General features: G+C 39.1%; 1 protein-coding gene and 1 pseudogene across 6 annotated transcripts in view; one reads left to right on the top strand and one right to left on the bottom strand.

The window, feature by feature from the left end:
• The window catches only part of QKI (QKI, KH domain containing RNA binding), a 130,075-nt gene that overhangs the window by 42,462 nt on the left and 66,224 nt on the right, over positions 1 to 21,389 (bottom strand). The window lies entirely within an intron of this gene.
• On the top strand, positions 13,070 to 13,185 carry LOC120618476 (uncharacterized; annotated as a pseudogene).

The following is a 21,389-nucleotide window of genomic DNA, read 5'->3' as shown; positions in this document are numbered from 1 at the left end:
AACTTAGTCAATAGAAACATATTAAACATAATAAATAAAAACACGAAATAGTTTTGAATTCTAACTTTTAGGAGAAAGCAGCTTAATAAGACCCGCGTGACCTCAGGGCTGTAGACTGGAGGAGGGCTCAGCAGACGGCCCGCCCGCCCGTACCGGGTTCGGATTTCGAAGAACGCGTGAAGGACAACTGTCACTGCCCAGAAAGGGAATAAACCACGATTACTTCACGGGCTCCACACAAAAGCGACTAAAAGAGCGATCACAGAACTTACGAAGAATTAATGACACTAAAGAATGAGTTCAAATACTCCCACTTCCATAACATTTCTCCAAGTCGGCCTTCTATCTATCAGAATTCATCTCCCCCGATTTCCTTCCGTAGAACTTTACAGCTCTGAAACAATACTTAATACGTACTAAAGTCTTCCGCATCCGGTTAGAGAAGCCAGCCCCTAGAGAGCAAGATGCTGCCTTTCCTTCTTTTTTTTGCATTACTCGCAATGCGTTTAAAAATGCCCATCTAAGAGTTGGGCACAGAACCAACGGCTTCATATTTCTCTGCTCTTCAACCCTGCACAGATCTGGACTTGCACTTTAATATTTTTATCAGTTTTTCTTGAATATTTGTGTACTTGTCTTATTTTACACATATACATATTCTATAAATGAAATAGTGTCACACATAAATGTACTATTTCTCAACATACAGCGTGCTACCATAATGAACACCATACAAATTCATTTAAAAAGCATTACTAAATTCATAGTAGGCTTTTTAATCATCACGCATTTTCTTTACTCAACACATGCTAAACTACTATTATGTATTTGAAACCATTTACCTAAAGTATCCAGCAAAATGTTTTTTATATAGTTAGCACTTAAAAACAGCTGGAATTAAATTTCCATCTTCTAAACTGAAAACAGCAAGTAAATAAAACATCCTGGTTAAATGATTACTACGCTCCTCAGCCATACAGTGTTTTCCTGTGCATTTTAAATGTGTATCTGTCTATGTGGATTAGGGGAAATAATTAAATACCTGAAAAATTCAAGATCTATAAAGAAAAAGAGCAATCAGGCAATATCGAAACAGGATTTCTTCTGAAACTGAAATAAACACACATACGCAAAATAAAGACACAGATCAGCTGAATGAACTACAATCATAAGCACAGTAAGGATTATCTAGAGGGATCCACGTCTAGCCTGCCTTACTCCTTGAAGCAAAAGATCACAGCCAAATATTATAAAATCAGGATTTCCAGATGTAAAATAGCAAAAGCACGTGGTTCAGTGGGGACTGTAAGACACAAGGTCAAGACCAGCTCCATGACTTGTAGTTGCTACTGTGCAATGTCCTCTTCAACCTAATACCACTGTGAACACTTACAGCATCCATATTCCCCAAATATTAATACACAGCTGCCTTCATGTAATCTTGAACTCATCGGTGATAAATAGCATCAAAAACACAATTCTGTAGAATAATGACTTTTACTTATGACTGGTGACTTAGGAACACATATCTGTGTATGTATGGGAGAGCTATATTTTCACAACTTGGTAAGGAAAAACTGCACATAATTTATAACTGTTTTACATTCCATGGGGCTGAGCACCTATCAAGCATTCACGTTTACTCACGGATAACTGGAGCGTTACGTTTGCTCCAAATCTTAAATCATCACCTGCTTGTTGTAGAAGAGAACAAATAAAAAGAACTGGTTAAGTAGGAAGGCAACACAGGAGGCCTCTCCCCACGCACTCTGCTCCAAAAGCCCACAGGGCACATGGCATAGTGAAGGAAGAATACCGACAGGCACAGGGCAGGCATGCAAGCCCTCAAAGAGCTTACAGGCCGGCGAGGAAGACATACGTAACAGAGTAACTATTTACTTGAAACTGAGATGAGCGACAAACATCAAAAGTCACTGTACTATAACAGTGCATACTAGGCCTAACTGATGTCGTTATATGATAACTTTCTCCTGAAAACGTATCTCCTCACTTGTAAAGAAGGTACAGGGTTGCAAAGACTGAACAAAGGCAAGGATGCTTAAGACAGTGACTAGCTCACAATACCCAGCACTTTAAGAGTGTAACTCCTACCACTCCTGCTCCCTTCCCGGGTCTTATTCTAAAGGTGGCTTTCCAGCTAACACGGATTTCCCTTAATTCCGCTGCAGGACTTACTTCCTGTCCTTCTGTTAATATAACCGACAGCCAGGGAATCCAAGCCTCTCAACTGCAAAGCCTCAAAATGAAGGTCACAGTACAGAAATTTAACAAAATTAGAAATTCACCAATGATTCTTCTATACTAAAAAAATACAGGTGCCCACCCTCAAATTACCTGGGATGTCATTAATTCTTTTCTTGGTAGTTACTTTAACCCTGAAAAGTTTTAGAATTAAGATTTAAATGATAAAAATAAATTCAACCCATACTTAACAGTCTTTATGTGTTTATTATCTAAAGCATTTGTAGCATTTAAGATTATCTGGCAAATTTAAGTATTTAAAGATTATTCTTTTGATGTCAACTGAAGAAAATATCGACAGGCACCCACACCACACAAGATGGGTCAGAAGTTCTGTATTTTTAAAAATCTCTACAGATAGTTCTAATGCACAGCCAGGTAGTATAGCAGATATAATTACTGTGAATAACACACTACTATATTACTAGGCTAATAATTTGGATAACATAATGTCTGACAGTGACCAAAAATGTAATACTGAATTGTCCAAATGATTAATATATTGAGCAGAATTCTTTCTTTTCCTAATAATCCACACTGTTAACATATATTCCACATACTTATACTTCTCAGTGGATAAAAAGCAAAGAGAATTTTACTTAATTATAAGAACGAAGTGAATCCAGGGTTTTCTAAGCTTCTACATCACACTGCCTCTATCATCCAAAACTTATAAAAGTCCAAGGCTTTTCTTCCAATATTGTATTAAAATTTGTCAAAATACAGTCATGTGGCACATAACGAAGTTTTGGTCACCGAGGACTTCATAAATGATGGTGGTCTCATATGAATTTTTCAGCTCCATTATAATATCAGCTATTATGTCAACGCCGGCTTCTCATCGCGGTACGAAGACTGCAAAGGTCGGCAAGGCCAGGAGTTTTAACCTGGATTCGGATGAGGACGACTTTGAGGGTCTCCTCGAGGTGGCTCCTGAGAGCTGACTGCGGAGTTGCTGGAACTGGAACAGGGAAGCACAGCTGAGAAGAGGCGAGAGCAAACTGCAGAGAAGAAAAGAAACCCCCGAGAAAATTCACAGCCAAGGGTTTAGCAGAAGCTTCTGCAGACTTCGAAAAGCTCCTTAAAAAGTTTGAGAACGTGGACCCCAACATCGCAAGGTTTTCACTAGTGAGGAATGTTCAGGATGCATCATCTGCTAACGAGCAGATCTATGACGAAAAAAGAAAGAAACCGAGTAGACCACCAGGGGCGTATCTGTGAAGGGTGACACTTCTGCAAGAGCCGCAGCAGGTCCTTGGGAGGTGTTCGGAAGAAGGCACTGCTGACACAGGAGCTGACAGCCCTGTGCGCGTTGCTGCCCCGCGACCTTCTGGGCGGACCTGGTGTGGAGGTGGACGGCAGTGGCACTGATGACTGACCCTGTGTAGATGCCGTCTCGTGTGTGTGTTCGTGTTAAAAAAAAGTTTAAAAAGTAAAAAATGAACTCATTAAAAATGGGAAAAGCTTACAAAAAAGATATAAAGTAAATATTTTTGTACAGCTGTACAATGTGTTGTTTTAACCAAAGTGTTATTACAAAAAGGTTGAAAAGTTTTTAAAAATTAAAACATTTATAAAGTACAAAAGTTACAGTAAGCTAAGGTTAATTTACTATTGAAAAAAAAATATATTTTTATAAATTCAGTGTAGCCTAAGTGTGCAGTGTTTCCAAAGCCTACGTACGGTAGTGGGTGGTCACAACCTCGGCCTTGACATTCACTCCAGACTCACAGAGCAACTTCCGGGCCTGCCAGGTCCATCCACGCTAAGTGCCCTATGGAGATGTACACTGTTTATCTTTTACACTGTAGTTTTACTGCACCTTTTCTATGTCCAGAAATGTCTTCATCCACAAACACCACTGTTACAACAGTCTAGGAGTGACAGGCCGCGCCACAGAGCAGGTGTGGGGTCCGCTGTGCCATCCAGGCGCACGCAAGCGCCCTCTGTGACGGTCACACAGTGACAAAACCGCTAAGGACACAGCTCTCAGAACATAGCCTTGTCTTCAAGCGACAGATGACTGAACTAACTATAAAAAGTGATATCTTCCTCATAACCTTTCACTATAATTTGATTAGCAAAACAGAACCATAACAGTGATGTAGTTAATGTGGCCCAGAATATTATATGATGCTATTTTTCTTTTCTCTTAAGAATATCAAAGTATTTTCACTTCCTGTGAGTACTTCTGAAATATAACCAACCCAGAGTAAGACTGCTAGGTACATTCAAAGATGTTAATGAATTAAAAACATTTAAAGCATTCTTCTTCTTCTTCAGGGATGCTGTTAGCATGACTCACATGGGTTTCAACACAGTCTGAATACAGGTAAGCATCAATCCAACAGCACCATTTCACACATCTGCATTTAACAGGTGTGGTCTAGCTCAAATAAGGTAATTTTTAGAATAGTCTCTTACTTTTTTCACTTTATAGGTAGGGGTTTTAATAGGTAAAAATAGCTGTATGAATGCCTCTTTGATGAATTACACAGTTATGCCTTTTTTCATCAATTAGTTATACATCCAACATTTATAATTTCCCTAAAATAGTTTTTTTAACCATTTGCTAATGAAAACCTGGCCTGTTACACTAATAACTTTTTATCTCTTCTGTCACTTTTTATATATTTTATACATTATCCAATGTTATAACTAATGCTCAAGTTAAATGTTAACCATTTTGTTATTTTTACATTTTATTGTAATTACCTGAGAATTCAACTACATCATCCAAAAAAAAAAAAAAGAGTACTCTCTCAGGAGAATGAAAAATAAAAGTTCAGAGAATCCACGTTTTGTTTTATTAGAAATAATTTCCAGCATGTTCAAGTTTCAGAGATACAGAACTAAAGTGAAATTCTTTTACATTCCTCTCCCTGTTACCAACTGACATCCATATAATTGTATAATCAAAAAAGTTATTATTGGTTCGAAGTCTTGATAAGTGCTTTAAACCGCTTTCTTGGTGACCAAGGATGCATTTCTGGTGGCCAGAGACTAGTGTACGGCTCGTCCGCTAGTGGTTAGAGATACATCGCCTGAAACGAGAGAGCTGCTGGGGACGCCCCAGTCCACACTTTCAGAATATCCTCGCTCCACGGCCTCTCAGTTAACACAGGTGATTAATATCTTAATTAAGAAACCTATGTAACAGATGCTATTCATGATCTAACTGAAATACGAATACAGTGAAAACCATTTCTGAGGTATAAGACAAACTTTATGACAACTCTTGGACATCATGGTGATGCTTAGGAATTAAGCTACCACTAACAATTATTGTGGTTAATTTGGAAAAGAAGGTTCAATCTCATGAATGTTAACAGTAACATTATAACTGGGGAAAACATCTTTTGGAAAATGACCACGTATGCGATACCCTAAGGACCTACCAACTGCCCATATTCTAAAACGATATAAAAAATAGTAGATAACCCTTCAGCAATTTAGTACCCCTGAGTGGGAGATAGCATTAACATTATTTTACAGATGAGGAGACTTACAGAAAGTTAACTTAAGCCTTAAGTTCTCCAACCAGTAAGAAGAGACCCAGAAACAGCAGCAGATCTGATCCTTGAGTCCCCTCCTGACTGTCCACAGCGGAAGCGCCGGAACTGAACCCACGCTCTTCTCAGGTCCTCGTGAAATCTGACGCTCGCTCAGGGCCCCGTCAAGCTGTCTCAAAAACCCTTTCATCCTGAATTTCTCTAGCAGTCCTAGTCATCTGATTCTTGTTAATGACAGACTTTTACAAGACATCTCTACATATCCACAAATCTCTTTTGTTTTTACTACAGGCTAAAGTTAAGATTCTGCCCGACACTTCTTAGAATATTCTTCGCTCAGATGTTTATTTACTCAAATGAAGAGAATCTGATGGGTGATGGGAGAGCAAATACCATGTTCGATGAACACCAACTCTATATCCAGTTCAGCTCTCTACCTTTACCCAGAGGGCAGAGCCCATACCAAGAGACCCTCACAGAGAACAGAAATTCCGATGACTACTTTCACGGTACGCTAGCAAGAATAAGAGATACTAAATAAATTCATGCAGCCGTAAGAAATGCAAACCTCTACAAACACCTACAGAATGTGCGAACGCTGGAAACACGTGGATTGCTGTGGCCTCCCTAGGCTTACCTCCTGAGGGCCTGCCAAAACACAAAACTTAGGAAAAAATAAATTTAAACAAAATTAACTTTCTTGTCTTTGAAAAACAGTGTTTTATTCTAATTGTTCTAAGCTGAGAGAATTGATTTTAAGGAGCTAGTAGAAACTGTTACAGAATTAACTGAAGCCTAACCCTCAAAGTCTGCAGCTCATAAAATGCAAACAATTTATCTACAAATAGAAATTTAATCTTAATGTTAACAGTTAATAACATCTAAATTGATATCCCTTGCTCAAATAAAGATAATACCCTTCAGTATCGATAACCGACATAAAGGAAGCTACTGTTTAAGTGGAAAAGTCCGCTGTCGGCTGCGCCATCTCAGTCAGCTGAACTGCGGCTGCCAGAATCCCATGCCAGCCTGGTCCTGGTCAGGGGCGGCCATCAGGGACACTCCTTCCCAAGACTCAGAGGACAAAATCCCGCCAGCGGTCATTCTGTAGCATACACACACCTCCTCTCAACTATTCAAACACTTACCTAGGCCCTGCTGTAAAAGGACTTTTTAGATGTAATCGAAGTCACTAACCAGTTGGCTTTAACTAAAAGGGAGATTATCCAGGGTGGGCCCAATTTATTCAGATGGAACCTTTAAAAGAGGAATGAGGCCTTCTCTAAACTCAGCTGGGTCAAAAGCGGTCTCCCTTCCCCCTACCCTCCCTCCGGAGGCCTGCCCTGGACCCTGGACTAGGAGCGCGGCCCACTGTGAAAGCCAGCTCCTCTCCTGCTGCTTCTCTGGGTGAACCCTGACTTAGACACTTTTCATTAAAGTTTCACCATCATACAAATCATAAAAAAAAATTTGAAGTATCTCATTAGGCCAGTAAAGACATAATTATAGCCTACATCATGAATGCAAGGGGCTAACCTTAGTCAACATATGTTTGAAAGTAGTCATAATATGTTTAAGAGTATTTTTAGGTTCAACAAATTAAAATCTATTCCAAAATGTTAAATAATCTGCACCGAATCCACATTGCTAAGAAAGAAAGAAGTGTTCATTTTGGTGTGAATAAATAATTTCTTTAATAAACATGTTAGATTAATCCCTATTCAATAAACATGACAGAAAGTAATTAAGACCGGGAAATAAAAAATTTTCTTGAAATGTCATCAAGACAGTAAAAGCATGTTGAAAAGACCATAAGCCCCCAAATGTAACTACATATAACAATTTAAGATTTTCAGAATTCTCTTCTTTATCCAAAAGATCCTTCATATTACTGAGCTGCAAGCAACACGGACAGAGTGGAACGTATGTGTGTGCACTGTGTGTGCAACCGTGTTCAACTTCCTTTGGTCTGCACTCTTAAGGAGAGACATTAAAACCCAGACAGACAGTAAGCTTATTTTCGCCCTGACGTTTCAGAATACAATTGCATTCAATCGGGAGAGGGTAGTCTTTGAACATAATTTCCCACAGAACTGAACAGATTACATCACAATGAAGTGACAGCTTTAAGAGAGAGAAAAAGAAGCGAAAACCTTTGGGCACTTATTATCAATTGCTAGATTAGTAGCTAATTACCTATGTCTGTCCTCAATGTCAAGTGCTCAATATTTAAAGCGCTTAACAGTTTTAGAAATTAGACATCTTTTTTTTTTAATTTATTTACTTTCAAATATACATTGGTTAGACATCTATATAGTACATTGGTTAGACATCTATATAGTTCAAAAAACTATCCCCCCAATTGCTCCCTCCCTCCCCTAGCCCTCCACCCAGCCATCGCATTAATGCTAACTGCATTCCTTATGCCGTGCTCCCCCATCCTCGTGACCAACTACCAACTACTAGTTTGTACTTCTTTAACCCTTCACCTCATCCTTGGTTTGTTCACCTCAGGAGAAACACACTGAGCCTTTCACTGATGAACAGCACGTCACGCAGTCAAGTGCTGCATAACATGCTTTAGTCAATAACGGACCATACGTGTGCTGGTGGTATACCACATGACCTAGGTGTGCAGTAGGCTGTACTACCTAGGTTTGTGTTAGTACACCCTATGATGCTCGCACGTCAACAAAATTGCTTAACGACCACTTCTCAGAGCGTACCCCCGTCATTAAGTGATGCATTATTGTACAGGTATTTTCAGAGATGAAACTGACGAAGTCTCCTTCTAACAGTCTTAGTTTGCTGGTTTGTTTTATCATGAAAGTGAACAACACACTTCTATATAATAAAATATTGTCCAATACTTTTTATATATCTACTGAAATAATCATAGTTTTTTTTTTAACCTTTATGCTATTGGTATGATAAATTACACTGATTAAATGCAGATGTTAAACTAACTTTGCATTACCAAGATATACCCTATTAGGTATTGACATAGTATCCTTTTTATATTATCACTGGATTCGATTTCCTAAAATTTTATTAAGAATGTTTTGAATCTGTAAGACATACTGATTCTATTTTCTGGTGGTATCACAGTAATGCTTGTAATTATCAATTTATGGTAAAATAAGGTGAAGGATCCCATTCCATACCTTTTATAAATGACTTTATATAAGATTCACACTATTTCACACTATTAATGTGGCCATCTAGGCTTTACCTTTCCTTTGTGGGGTAATTTTTAATTACATATTCAGCTTCTTTAATCAATACGGGTGCAAGGTCTGTTACTTCTTGGTAATAATTTATGTTTTTCAAAAACTTTTCATCTAGGTTTTCAAATTCATTGGCTTTAAATTGCTCATAATATTTCCTTAAAAGACTTTTAGTGTCTGTAGGATCTGTAGTGCTGTGTCCTATTTTATTACAGATACTAGCACTGGCTTCTCTCATTTACTGCAGATCAGTCTAGCTATAGCTATATCCGATTTAAAAATCTTTTTAAAAAAACACTTGAGTTTCATTGTTTTTCTCTACTTATTCATTTTTTATTTCAGTAATTTCTGTTATTTTAATTATTTCCTTCTAGTTATCTTGGGTTTTGTTTGCCTTTAATTTTTTTTAAATTTTAATTTGTTAGAAAATTAAAGTTTTTTAACATAAATATTTATAGGTACAAGTTTCCTATAAACACTGCTTTACCTTCATCTCACAACTTTTATGTTATATTTTCATTATCATTAGTTAAAATACTTTCCGATTTCTCTTGTGACGTCTCCTGACCAATAGATTACATAGAAGTGTGTTGTTCAAATTCCACATATTTGGGGGTTTAACTCCATTTTGGTCAGAGCTCATACTCTATATATGGCTTAGTATGTGTTTTATTCTGGTGAATATCCCTTGTGTACTTGAAAAGAATGTGAATTTGTCAGGTATAATGTTTTATAAACACCAAAGAGGTCAAGGTGGCAGATAATGTTCAGATCTTCTAAGTCTTCGATGATTTTTGATCTCCATTTATCAACTGTTGAAAAAGTTGTTAAAATCTCACTCTGATTGTGAAATTGTCTATTTCTGCATTTTAGTCAATTCTTATGTCATGCAGTAAGGACTATATTATTAAGTGACTGTATTAAGCGGACGTTTGCGATTGTTACATTTTCCTGCTAAATTGACCTGTATCATTATATCCCCTTTACCTGAGTACAAACTGGAATAAAAACGGTGACTGCCAACATCCTTGGCTTGTTTTTAACTCTTGAAATCTATTTTATGTTATTCCAACCTTCTGCTTACTGTTTTCTTGATATAACTTTTTCCATCTATTTACTTTCAACCTACCTTTACCTTTCTCTTTAAATTTTCTGTTGGGAAAATTTAAAGTTAACTATAGGTTATACACCTCAAAGTATATAGCTGAGCCTTTTTGGTTTTTAAACCCATGTGACAATCTCTGCTTTTTCACTGGAGTGTTCCTCTACTGCTATTTAATGCAATTATTGATATAGATTAGTTGTGGCTCTACCGACTTTATCATTGGCTTTCTATCTGTAACCTGTTTCTGTTCCTCTTCTTCCCTTCCCAACTTTTTAAAATACACTATTTCAACATACCTTATAATTTCGCTTTATTTTCCTTAGTGTTTTTGTACCTTTGCTCCTTTGCATTATTTTGAGTGGTTGGTCTAGTGATTAAAAATATAGATCTTTAACTTTTCAAGGTGTACTTACAATTAATATTTTACTACTTCACATAATATGTAGTAACCATACGGGTCCATAATTATACACGCATAGGTTAAAAACTCCACAGGACGATGCCCCCCCACCCCGTACACTTTATAATACAAAGAAATTAAGACAGAATAAAGACTCCCCAAACACACCGTCTTTTCTATTTACCCAGAGAACTTACCATTCCTGGTGTTCATCGTTTCTAGACACCAGCTTTGTATCTGCTCTCATTTCTCTTTAGCCTGAACAACTCCCCTTTAGCGTTTCTGCTATGCAGGTCTGCTAGTAATGAATACTCTTACTTATCTTTCATTTCAAAATGGCTTTATTTCATCTTCATTTTGAAGATATTTTCAATAGTTATAGAATTCAGGTCGACAATTTTTTGTTCTAGCATTTAAAAGGTATTTTACTTTCTTCTGGCCTCCTTACTTTGGTAAGTCGGCCTTTAATGGCATCATTGTTCCTCTATACAAAACATGTCATTTTTTTCTCTTGCTGCTTTCAAGACCAGCTCTTTTTACTCTAATGTACCACAGTGTGGCCTCCTTTGTGTTTGTTTTGATTGTTGTGTGATACGTATCTTGAATCTGTAAATTTATATCTTTCAACAAATCTGAGATTCTATGCTATTACTTCAAGTACTTTTCTGTCTCATTTGCTCTCTCTTCTTTCTGGGTCTCTAAGTACACATTAGATCATTTTATATGCTATTCTGTTACCTCTATTTTGTTCCTCTTCCTGTTATTTACAATGGATAGTTTCTATTGCTCTGTCTTCAAATCTGCATATCCCTTCCTTAGCAGTTAAAGTCATCCAGTAAAATTTTCATTTCAGATATTTTATTTTCAGTTATAAAACTTCCATTTGGTCTTCTTTTATTGTTTCTACTTCTCTGCTAGAATTTTCTATTTGTATTTTGTCTTCCTTTATGAGAATCATTATCACAGCTAAAATACCTGTCTTGTTAGTTCCAACATCTGGAGGTTGGTATGAGTTGCTTTTCTTTTCAGGTTTTGCTTTTAAAAGTGTATGCTGATTCCAAATTCTGTCTTCTTCTAAAGGTTTATTTTTATGTTAGTAGGAACTTTCTTGATTCCTGACTGCCAGGTCTTTGATTCCTGACTGCCAGGTCTGGTCTCACTTCAGATTTGCAGTTAATGTCCTTTAAGCCGGTGCTGCGTGTGGGATGCAGGGGTCAAAATCTGGGGATCCTTTCTGTCTCTTTTCCTTCCTGGATTCCACTTTCTCCAACAACAGGGATTTCCCCAAGGTTGGAATTAGTGCCACTGACTGTACTTGACCCCAGGCTAAAAGCCAGGCAAACAAACACTCACTGCATAAACTTCCCTCCTCCAAGAGCTAACTCCGTCCCAGCTCTGCCTGTCTTCATTCCCCAGTGCTGTGCGCCTTGTAGTAGCCTTGAACTATACACACATTTTAGAGCTGTTTTCTGCAGGTCAGATAGGAATTTATTCAGTCGGTACTGGAAATAAAAGGCCTCGAGTTCCTATGTCAAAGCTCATTTTTCCAGAGGGATAGCGATGAAACCACATTTAAATCGGCAGGCAGTATGGCCCTGGTTCTAGTTACCATATTATCTCATGTTCTTCCTGCCACCTGGGAACAGTTCCTAGGTGGCAATTACAGCTTTTAGCCTCATTCATAGTTGGCATAGCCCACCCCAAAGCCCAGTTTATTTCTGTGAAACTGGCTCCAACGCTCAGAGTCAATTTCCTGGCCATCCAGGCCTTAATCGTCCCAGGACTGAGAGAGTTTTCCACTTTGGTCCTTGCTTGGAAAAGAATGTGAAAGAGCCTTAATAAGATCCAAAACACAGATTGGGCATTTGGAAATTTTGTAGAAGACACAAATGATGTGATTTAAGAGGGTACTGGTCCTCATTTGTAGAATGAAATTTCTTGTGACTGTAAGAAGTCCTTCAAAAGCTTTAGGGTTTTCTTTAACCATAAAACACTCATGTGCTCAGATTTTACTGAATCCTCATTACATATTTTTATAAAATAACACTTCAAGTAGATTATGTAACCAGACCAAGAGAAATGTCGACTCAATTGGGGAAAACCTCACAAGAAAAACTGAAATCTTTCTAACTTTTTCTCACTTAATGAAGTTTATTAAATTATAAAACTTTTCCTCCCCAAACTAGTAGGAAACGGAATTTTCAGAAGGCCAAGAATAAGCAGTGTTTTAGAATGAAGCTCAAGAGTGTCTGGATTCAGAAGTAATAAGCTTTTTAAAAGGGGAGGAAACATTAGTGAATTTATGTATGAAAGTTACATTTAAAATGACAATGACAATATAAATTTCAAAGTTTACTATAAACAGAATTATCATCTTTTTCTATTAAATTCAAAATATACTGAAGTTCCTTTTTAAGCACAAAATCTTTAAGAAGGTATGAATATCAAGAGTTCTTAAAGAAATCATGAAGTTTTGGACGTGGTTCCATAGTGTAGCGGTTAGCACGTCTGCTTTACATGCAGAAGGTCCTGAGTTCGTGCCCCTGTGGAGGCACAGTCCATGGTCTACGGTCATACCACCCTGAACAAGCTCGATGTCTGATCTCAGAAGCTAAGCAGGGTCGGGCCTGGTTAGTACTTGGATGGGAAACCACCTAGGAAGACCAGGTGCTGTAGGCATAAATAATAATAATAATAATAAAAATTTTTAAAAAATCATAAAGTTTCACCTAAGTGCTTAATATTTTGTATTGTGCAATCTTGAATCCTTTACCTTAACCCTGATCCCAGGCTGAATCTGCTCTCTCATGTCAGAGTTCAAAGGATCATGAAACACCTTTAGATTTATATATTTAAGCTTAGTAAATTACAAAAGTATTTTCCAACTGCCTCCCAAAAATTCACAAAGATTAGTATTTGATTAGTATTCCACTAAATAATCCCAACTTAGCCAACCTTGTATCTCCAAAATAAAACTTAAGAAATTGCTATATACCAATACTGCCTACTGTAAACTTCCACATACCTTAACAGTAAATAACATAAATAAAATATTTGGGAAATGACTGCAAAAATTATTCAAAATTTTAGGAGCTTAGCTGTGCAAGGTTTTTTTTTTAATATAATAAATCTTTTCTGACTCAATTCTATAAAGGCTAACTGTGATAGCAAAGTAGATTGCTTAACTTATATATTCTATCTATTAAAATACTGAAAATATTTCTCCACCTCTCCCATTTTGACTAATAATGATTCAGTACTTTCCAAATCCTGTTTCTACCAGCCATCTTTAGTCATTTCTCCTACGTCTCATACATACAAGCTGCTGACCATTAGCCTGTTAGTTTTCTTTCCTGAAGATACCCAGAACTCTCATTAAAACTCTCATTTTTCTCATGCAGTATACTATTCAAAACTACAACTTACATCTCTTACGGGCATGTATTGTAGGTCAAAATTAATTTCAAGGACAAAAAACAAATGGCTGGGAGATCAGAGCAGAGTAAACCACACACAGTGTAGAACAGTCAGCTGGCTGGGAGTACCGTGCCGTGCTGCACTATGCACACTGAGAAGTGTGTGTGTGTGTGTGCGCGTGTGGTGTGTGTGGGGGGGGGTCCACTCTACGTACTAGCATTCACTGGCTGAGAGTGCATGACAGCGGTCAGAGCACAGACAAACATGCATACTGGCAGTTTACTGTAATACATTTATAAATACATTTTAAAAGGAAACTATTGCAGAGACAAGCATTAAAAGAACTGGCACTGAGCAGAGCAGTATCAAACAGCACATAAAATGGCTACATGCTTTTATACCCGTTACACACATTACCTATTATCTCCCTACACTAGTTCTTGCTCATTATTCAATTACCCAAATTACACAGATTAAAGCCCCAAATTAGAAAGGTGAACAAACTCACAGGTAACTTACTGATTTGACAGTAAGAAAACTAAAAAGAGTTTTAAACTTGTGTTAGATGTTTAAGTTCAGAAGTGTAAAATATAAAAGAGCTTTAATTAGCCTGAAACGCTGTTAATCAGTGGCTACAAAACTTTCAAATGACATTTCAGAATATTAAAAATACCTCTCTTAAGTTAATAACTCTACGAGGCGGCGAGAAATAATAAAATAAAAATTTTAAGTCTATAAAAGCATAAAGGGCCCATCTTGGGGTAGTTTTCTATTCTCAGAAGATTTACCAAAAACAAAGCTGACAACAAACAGCTGGAAAAAGTCAAGTTAATTTTCTTCACCTCATGTCTTCCCAACAGATAAACAAGGCCATTATAGCTGCGTAAAACACGTTTTAATTGAGTGCTGTCACTGGTAGGCAGAGAACTGTGGAACTGCTACTTTCCATATCAAACAAAGCAGGTAATTAACAGCCTTTCTGGCACAATCCCTTATCACCAAAATACACGATGAATGCTAACTTCCCTCAGAGGCAGCGCTCGGTTACCACAAAGCCGGGCTGGTGTTTCGGGGTCACATTCACCTCCTTATTACACAAGCATACATTTCCAGCTCAGTCAGACACCTATAATTAAACACAAGAAGACTATCACGCTAATATTCAGGCTGGCCTGCCTGGGAAGGGGTTTCCCCTCCTCCCGGTACAGATGATTGCCTTTCATTTTAGTTTCAAGTAGTTAGAGTTCACTTAGTTTTGATTACATAGCAATTAGATATGCAAATGAATAAGATCCGGAAAAATACTTTTTCAAACATCAGATTGTGAGCAATCAGGCCCATTCTCTTCTCTTGTATATACAAGCAGCTCATTAAACAACTATTGTCTAAAAAGCATCTCTGCCTCAAACGCCTTGGATTTTCTTAGATGTTAAAAACATTTAAAATACATCCTCGGAACAAATCTCTCGTCAACCTAGTTCGGGTGTATATGCGTGCACGGTGGGGAGGCATGGTAAGTGGCCAAAGGAAAGAACACACCCTAATTCGCATTGTTTAGGGTTACTTCAAAACGTGCCAAGAAATTTCTTTTAATTTTTTTTTTAAATATACAGGTTAAAACTTTCTATTAAATGCTACCTAGGAGTAACATAAAATATTGCTAAGTATTCCTAAATATTCCAACCATTTGCTTGAGAAACACTTTTCATCTTGATGTGTTTGTTTTATAAGCTGTTTGCAGGTGTTAGCGTGAAGAATGCACACTCCGGAGGGGAGGCAGGTAAAAACATGCGCACTGGAGAAGATCAAAACTGTGACCTCTGTCTGCCGGGTGACTCCACAGACATGGCCACCGAATTCTCACAAAATGCGCTCATACTGTCTGCACCCTGGCAATTAACTTCACTTTTAGGTTTTAAATTTCAACTTTGCTCCTAAACCTCAAGTCTTATTCAATTAACTTATAACGTTCCAGCTGGCTTTTTCTTTTTTGAAATTTAATTCATGTGTCAGTTAAGTAAAATTTTCAAGTGTTTCTTCTGCATTATTTATTTGATCCCCTGTACTTAAGAAAATTCAAGAAACGGGCTGACTAAAAATCTGTGGAAAAAGAACCTAACTTTTTAACGGGCACCAATTATGTCCGCGCTTGATTAAATAGAAGTTACTGCTCTCGGGGAACGCGCGCTGGGAAAGGAAAGAGAAACCACCCTGGGGTTCAGGATGAAGCTGCCGGTGCAGAGAGGCGGAGCCTGGACACTGGGCAGAGGGGGCCGGTGAGGCGGAAGGAAGCCACAGGAACCTTCCAGGAGGTCCCCAGCCCACACCGCCCCCCGCACCCAGGAAGGCGCGCACCTGCTCGCGCAGCGCCCCCCGCAACTCTCCGCCACGTGCCCGCATGCGCCCTTTTAGAATCCGTGCTCGAAGCGCTCTGAGACGATCCTCTGAAATCATGATCACGCCACTCCTGATTAAAACCCGCCGCCGCCTTCAGCTCCTCTTCAGAAAGCCCAACTTCTTCCCGGGCCCAACTTCTTCTCGGGCGGAGGGACGTGGACAGACGGCTCCCCGGCGTTGCTCCCCGCCCTTCCCCTCCCACAGTGACGACCTGCCATCCTCGGACAGTTCCATCTCATTCCTATCGGGGCACCTTTGCACTTGCTCGTTTCACCCGGAAACATTCAGCCTTCCAAGCTTCCCACGTCGATCTCCTTGTCCCCCCGATTAGATGTCACCTCACGCGGCCCTTCCTTAGCCTAGTTAAAAGCTCTCCACACTGGTCCCACTTATCACATCGCCTCATGTTACTCTTTTCACGGTACTTATCGCTATCTAAAATTGTCCTGTTTACTTACCTATTTTCTGTCTTTCTCTCTAAGCGTCATGAGAACAAGAACCTCCAATCTTTGTGTCTTGCCCAGAGTAAGGAAATCAAAAAAAAAAAAAAAAACTTACTAAATTATTTAATAAACTCTGAAAGGTAGAAGAAATAGTCTCAGTGGAAAAAGCACGTGAATAAACACATGGGGACAATAAGAATGGCCTGATTTTTTAGAAGGTGCTGAGATGGGACTGAAAATATAGAAGATATTAAAAAAAAAAAAGACTGTATGACGGAGATAAATGTGTGTATAATTGGCCATTTAAGGTTGAATGAAAGGTGCACTGTCGTGACGCCAAGGACGCAAGACCACACGTTTGGGCGCAGCAACGTCACTGCCACTGCCTCAGAGCCTTTTTCATCAAGCCTGGCACACCGTCCAAATGGAACCTGGTCTTCTCTGCCAGCCTGATGAAGTGTTTCCCCTTTTTATCTAATCATTTCATCAAAGGCGAATCCCACAAAGACGATGAGCCTCCGACAGTATTCACAGCTTTATTACCAATAAAATTCACTTGCTGTGTCCAGATGAGGTTTGGCCTATCTACTGCAAATTGGTCCAAAAAAAAATCATATATGTAGGGGAATGTGGATAAAAGTCCCAAGTATTTTTTTCTTTACCAGTGGCCGCTGGTAAAGAGCAAACTAATAAAGAACATAAATCAAATCCTATAAACAAGCAAGACATTAAGTACCAGAGGACAGAATGTTTCTCTGATATACACATTTTTCCATAACGTATTTTCTTCCAAGTATACAAACATGAGTTCTCATTTTAAGAGCAGCAGCACTTTAAAACAAACATAAAGGTAACATTTTAATTTCGTATCAAAAATTTCCTAAGTCCATAGTATCATTCCATAACAAATCGCATGACAGCCGATACAAAAGTAGATTTAATAATGATGTTGTTTTCTAGAAGAAAGTTGAATAAACACCAAAACAATGCCAAATGTCATCCACACCAGGTCACTATGAAAGTGAATGGACAGACTATTAATAATTACACCTGGACAGTAAGTGTAGCTAAAACCGTCCCGGGCAAACTGAAATTTACTATCACCCTTTCAAGAACTGTACTGAGAAGAAACACTTAGCGTGCTATCAAAACGTGAAGGTAACATGATTTAGACACACTATACACCCGTCTCTCGATTTACGTGAATTGTCTGTTCCACGCATCTTTTTTGTACGTGGAAGAAAACCAGTCAGGTCAACCCAGGCGTGCCCAGCGGCGCACCACCACCTTACCGCACACACGCACACACACACACGCACACACACACACACACACACACAACACACAAACTCAAATAGGCCAATGTAAGACATAAAAATATTTCACGTATTTTCACAAAAAAATGCTAATGAAAATCAAAAAACCAAAATAAACTTTATTCACTATTGGTGTCTTTACTATAATCTAAAGGAATCAATCTCTTTTTAAGGCTTTTTGGATGTTTGGATCACTATCTAGAATTGCAGTTTCCAGTTGAAGAGCTTTATAAATATTTTCTGCAGTGAATGAAACTGGTTCAAGATCACGGCTGTATTCCTTGGCAGGATGGGCTTCAGATATTAAGTGAATTAATTCATTATCAATTAATTCATGGTTGAGTCATTCATTAATATAGTCTACATTCAAAGTGTCAGATCCTTCTTCTTGAAATTTATTTAATAAATGAATAACGCCCATTAATCCCTCTTCAGTTGTTGGGACTACATTCCCTGGAACAACCACTTCTGGCCATATTGCTTTCCAGCAAGCATCTAAAGTTGATGGCTTTAGATCACTCAAATCTAAAGCAATATTCTTGATACGACTTAAAATTGTGTATTTATTCCAGGCTTCTGTAACTGCAGGTGATTCATTATCTTCAAGTTTATCAAAAAATCATTAAAACTCCATTTAATATAATTAATCTTAAAGGTAGAAATGTCTTCATCTAAAGGTTGGATCAAGAAAATTGTATTTGGTGGCAAATATACTTTTATATTTAGACGTTCTAAATTGTGTGGATGACCAGATGCATTATCTAAAAGTATTTTAAAAGGAAGATATTTTTCCTTCATATAATTTTTGGCTTCTACAGCAAAATGTCTGTAAAACCAATTCCAAAAAACATCAGTAGTCACCCATGCTTTTGCCATCCAGTGGCCGGGAAGATCATTAACAACTGGGCGTTAGTAAAAATTAGCTCTTCGCACGTTGCTGATTTTTAAAAAGAGTAATCATCAACAATGGAAACGAAAAAGAAAGGACCACATAAAATGGCGTAACCGCGTAAATGGAAACCGCATATAAAAAAGCCCACGTAAACGGGGGCGGGAGGAGTATTTACTACGCATAAAAAATACCACATAAATTGAAGGATGGATGTAGATTAAAAAAAAATTATTTGCTATCTTTTTTCCTGGGTTATTAAGTAAGAAATGTAGCATATCTGGGCAAAATAAAACGCGCTGCCCGCGAATCTTCCCTGCGGAGCAGGAGCTAATGCCTCCAGAACCAAGTCACCACGCATGCGCGTAGCTTAAAAACCGGCTTCTAAATTAAGAATTCCAGAATTTAAATTTTACATTTTAAAAAGCAAAATAATTAAGAATGAACTTTCCCATATTACCTTACAGAATGAGATAATTTGTAAAATGATGTAAGATTTAACTGAATAATTAAAACCATAATAATGGAAAATAACAAATATCTATATAAACTACTGGGCACTGGAAAAGCCTCTGAGCCTGACGCTAAAGACAGAATCCAGAAAACCACAATAAAATACAGTTTGACTTAGTTGATATTTTCTGTATATAAAATAATTATAAGCAAAATTAAAAGATAAAACATTCCTTCCCTCCGGCACACACTTGCTGGGCCCCAACCACGTGGCAGGAATTTACAGCTGTCACTGAGGATCCCTGCCCCACGGCACGCTGCTGTCATCCAGCGCCAGACACTCGCGAGGGGGGACTAGTGACCACGTACAGTGCGCCAGAGGCGATGAGGGACCCAGAAAAGCGCAGGCGCACTAGGGTGAGTGGCAGTGAGGTGAGGGCGTGCTATCTGGTGGCGCAGTGGTTATGGACGGTCTCTCCAAAAAGAGAGATTGAAGGGAAACCTGGAAGAAAGGAGGGATCCAGTTAAACAGACCCTAGGGGAAGAGTGGTCCAGGCCAAGGCACTAGCAAAGCCCGGCGTTAGCGCCCTCGGGGCCGGCCAGGCGGAAGCTCAGTCCCAGAGCTGCAAGCTGAAGACGAGCCTTGCTGGTCACAGAGGAGATGTGACTCTCACTGAGAACGTGAAAACGCTCTGCAGGCTGGAGGAAGACAGTAAGAGCGGAAATAAGGAATCCAGAAATAAGACGATCGGCTCATGCCCTCAAGCAGCCGGGCGGGAGTCAGCTCAAATCCAGCCACCGACGGAGAGTGGGTAACCTCCCCGCGCCTCCGGCTCCCCACGCGTGGAACTGGAAAAGCAATCGCAGCCATCTCACGGCGCTGTCTGAGGATGACGTGGGGTGATGCGCACGGGACGACAACAGCAGCACCCCGACCGCACCAAGGGCTCAGTGTGCTGCAGCCTTACCGCCAAGAATCACCCACCGCCAATGCCACCACTGTTGCCGCCATCGCCAATGCGTCATCACTGCCACCACGCCACCGCCATCGCCATCACCGCCACTCGCCACCGCACCCCGCCAATTCCCCGCCACTATCACCGCCACTGCCGCCGCGCCACGCCACCATCACCGCCGCCATCACCGCCACTGCCACCACGACTTGGTCCTTCTCTCCCTTCCCCCTCAGCATCGCTGTCACCACCCACCCCAGCCCCATTCCACCAAGTCAAGATGTCAAGTAAGCAGTCTGGAGTGCAGAAGAGATTCCAGGCAGAAGATACAAATTCTGAAGTCAACACAGGGAGCCAGGAGAGGGGTATATATGTAATACACAAGAAGAGCTTAACCTATCAGAAACGACAGGCAATATCTGCATTATAACTGAACGCTGGCTAATAAATGTAAAGGGAATGACAGAGTTAGAAAAATAACAATTTCGCAAACACTGTATTACAGTAATAATGGATTTGAGAAGAGTCACTGACCAAAGCTAAAACCATCAAGGCAAAATTTTGCTGGGAACAGGATATTCGCAAAATTTTGCTGGGAACAGGATATTCACAAAATTTCAAAGTATCCCCTTGGTTATTAATTTAAAGGTGTTTGGAAAAGTAACTCTACAGTGAAAAAAAGATTGACACCATTTTAACCAAACGATCAAAGTTAACATCAGAAATGAGACAAACTAACGTCATATAACTGCTAATGTGGTGTGCTGAGGACACAACATCACTTTTTAAAAACATTCTTGCCAAGAACTCATAGCCTGTATCTAACGGGGAGGAAGTAAGGCAACCCCAAATCATGAAAGGCAATGAAGAGCTGAGGAACTGTTCCAAATCGGAGCCTGTGAGACACAAGTGCAGTGTATGATCTGGACAGGATTCTGGGACAGAAGTATTTTACACAGACACACACACAGACACACACACACACACCCTAAGGCAATGCTCGTCATTCAGGGCA

This window comes from Pteropus medius, unplaced genomic scaffold (assembly GCF_902729225.1).
Source record: "Pteropus medius unplaced genomic scaffold, Ma_sr-lr_union100, whole genome shotgun sequence".
In the NCBI taxonomy this organism is placed as follows: domain Eukaryota; kingdom Metazoa; phylum Chordata; class Mammalia; order Chiroptera; family Pteropodidae; genus Pteropus; species Pteropus medius.
Note: the sequence above shows the minus strand (reverse complement) of the source record. Positions and strands in the feature narration are given on the sequence as shown.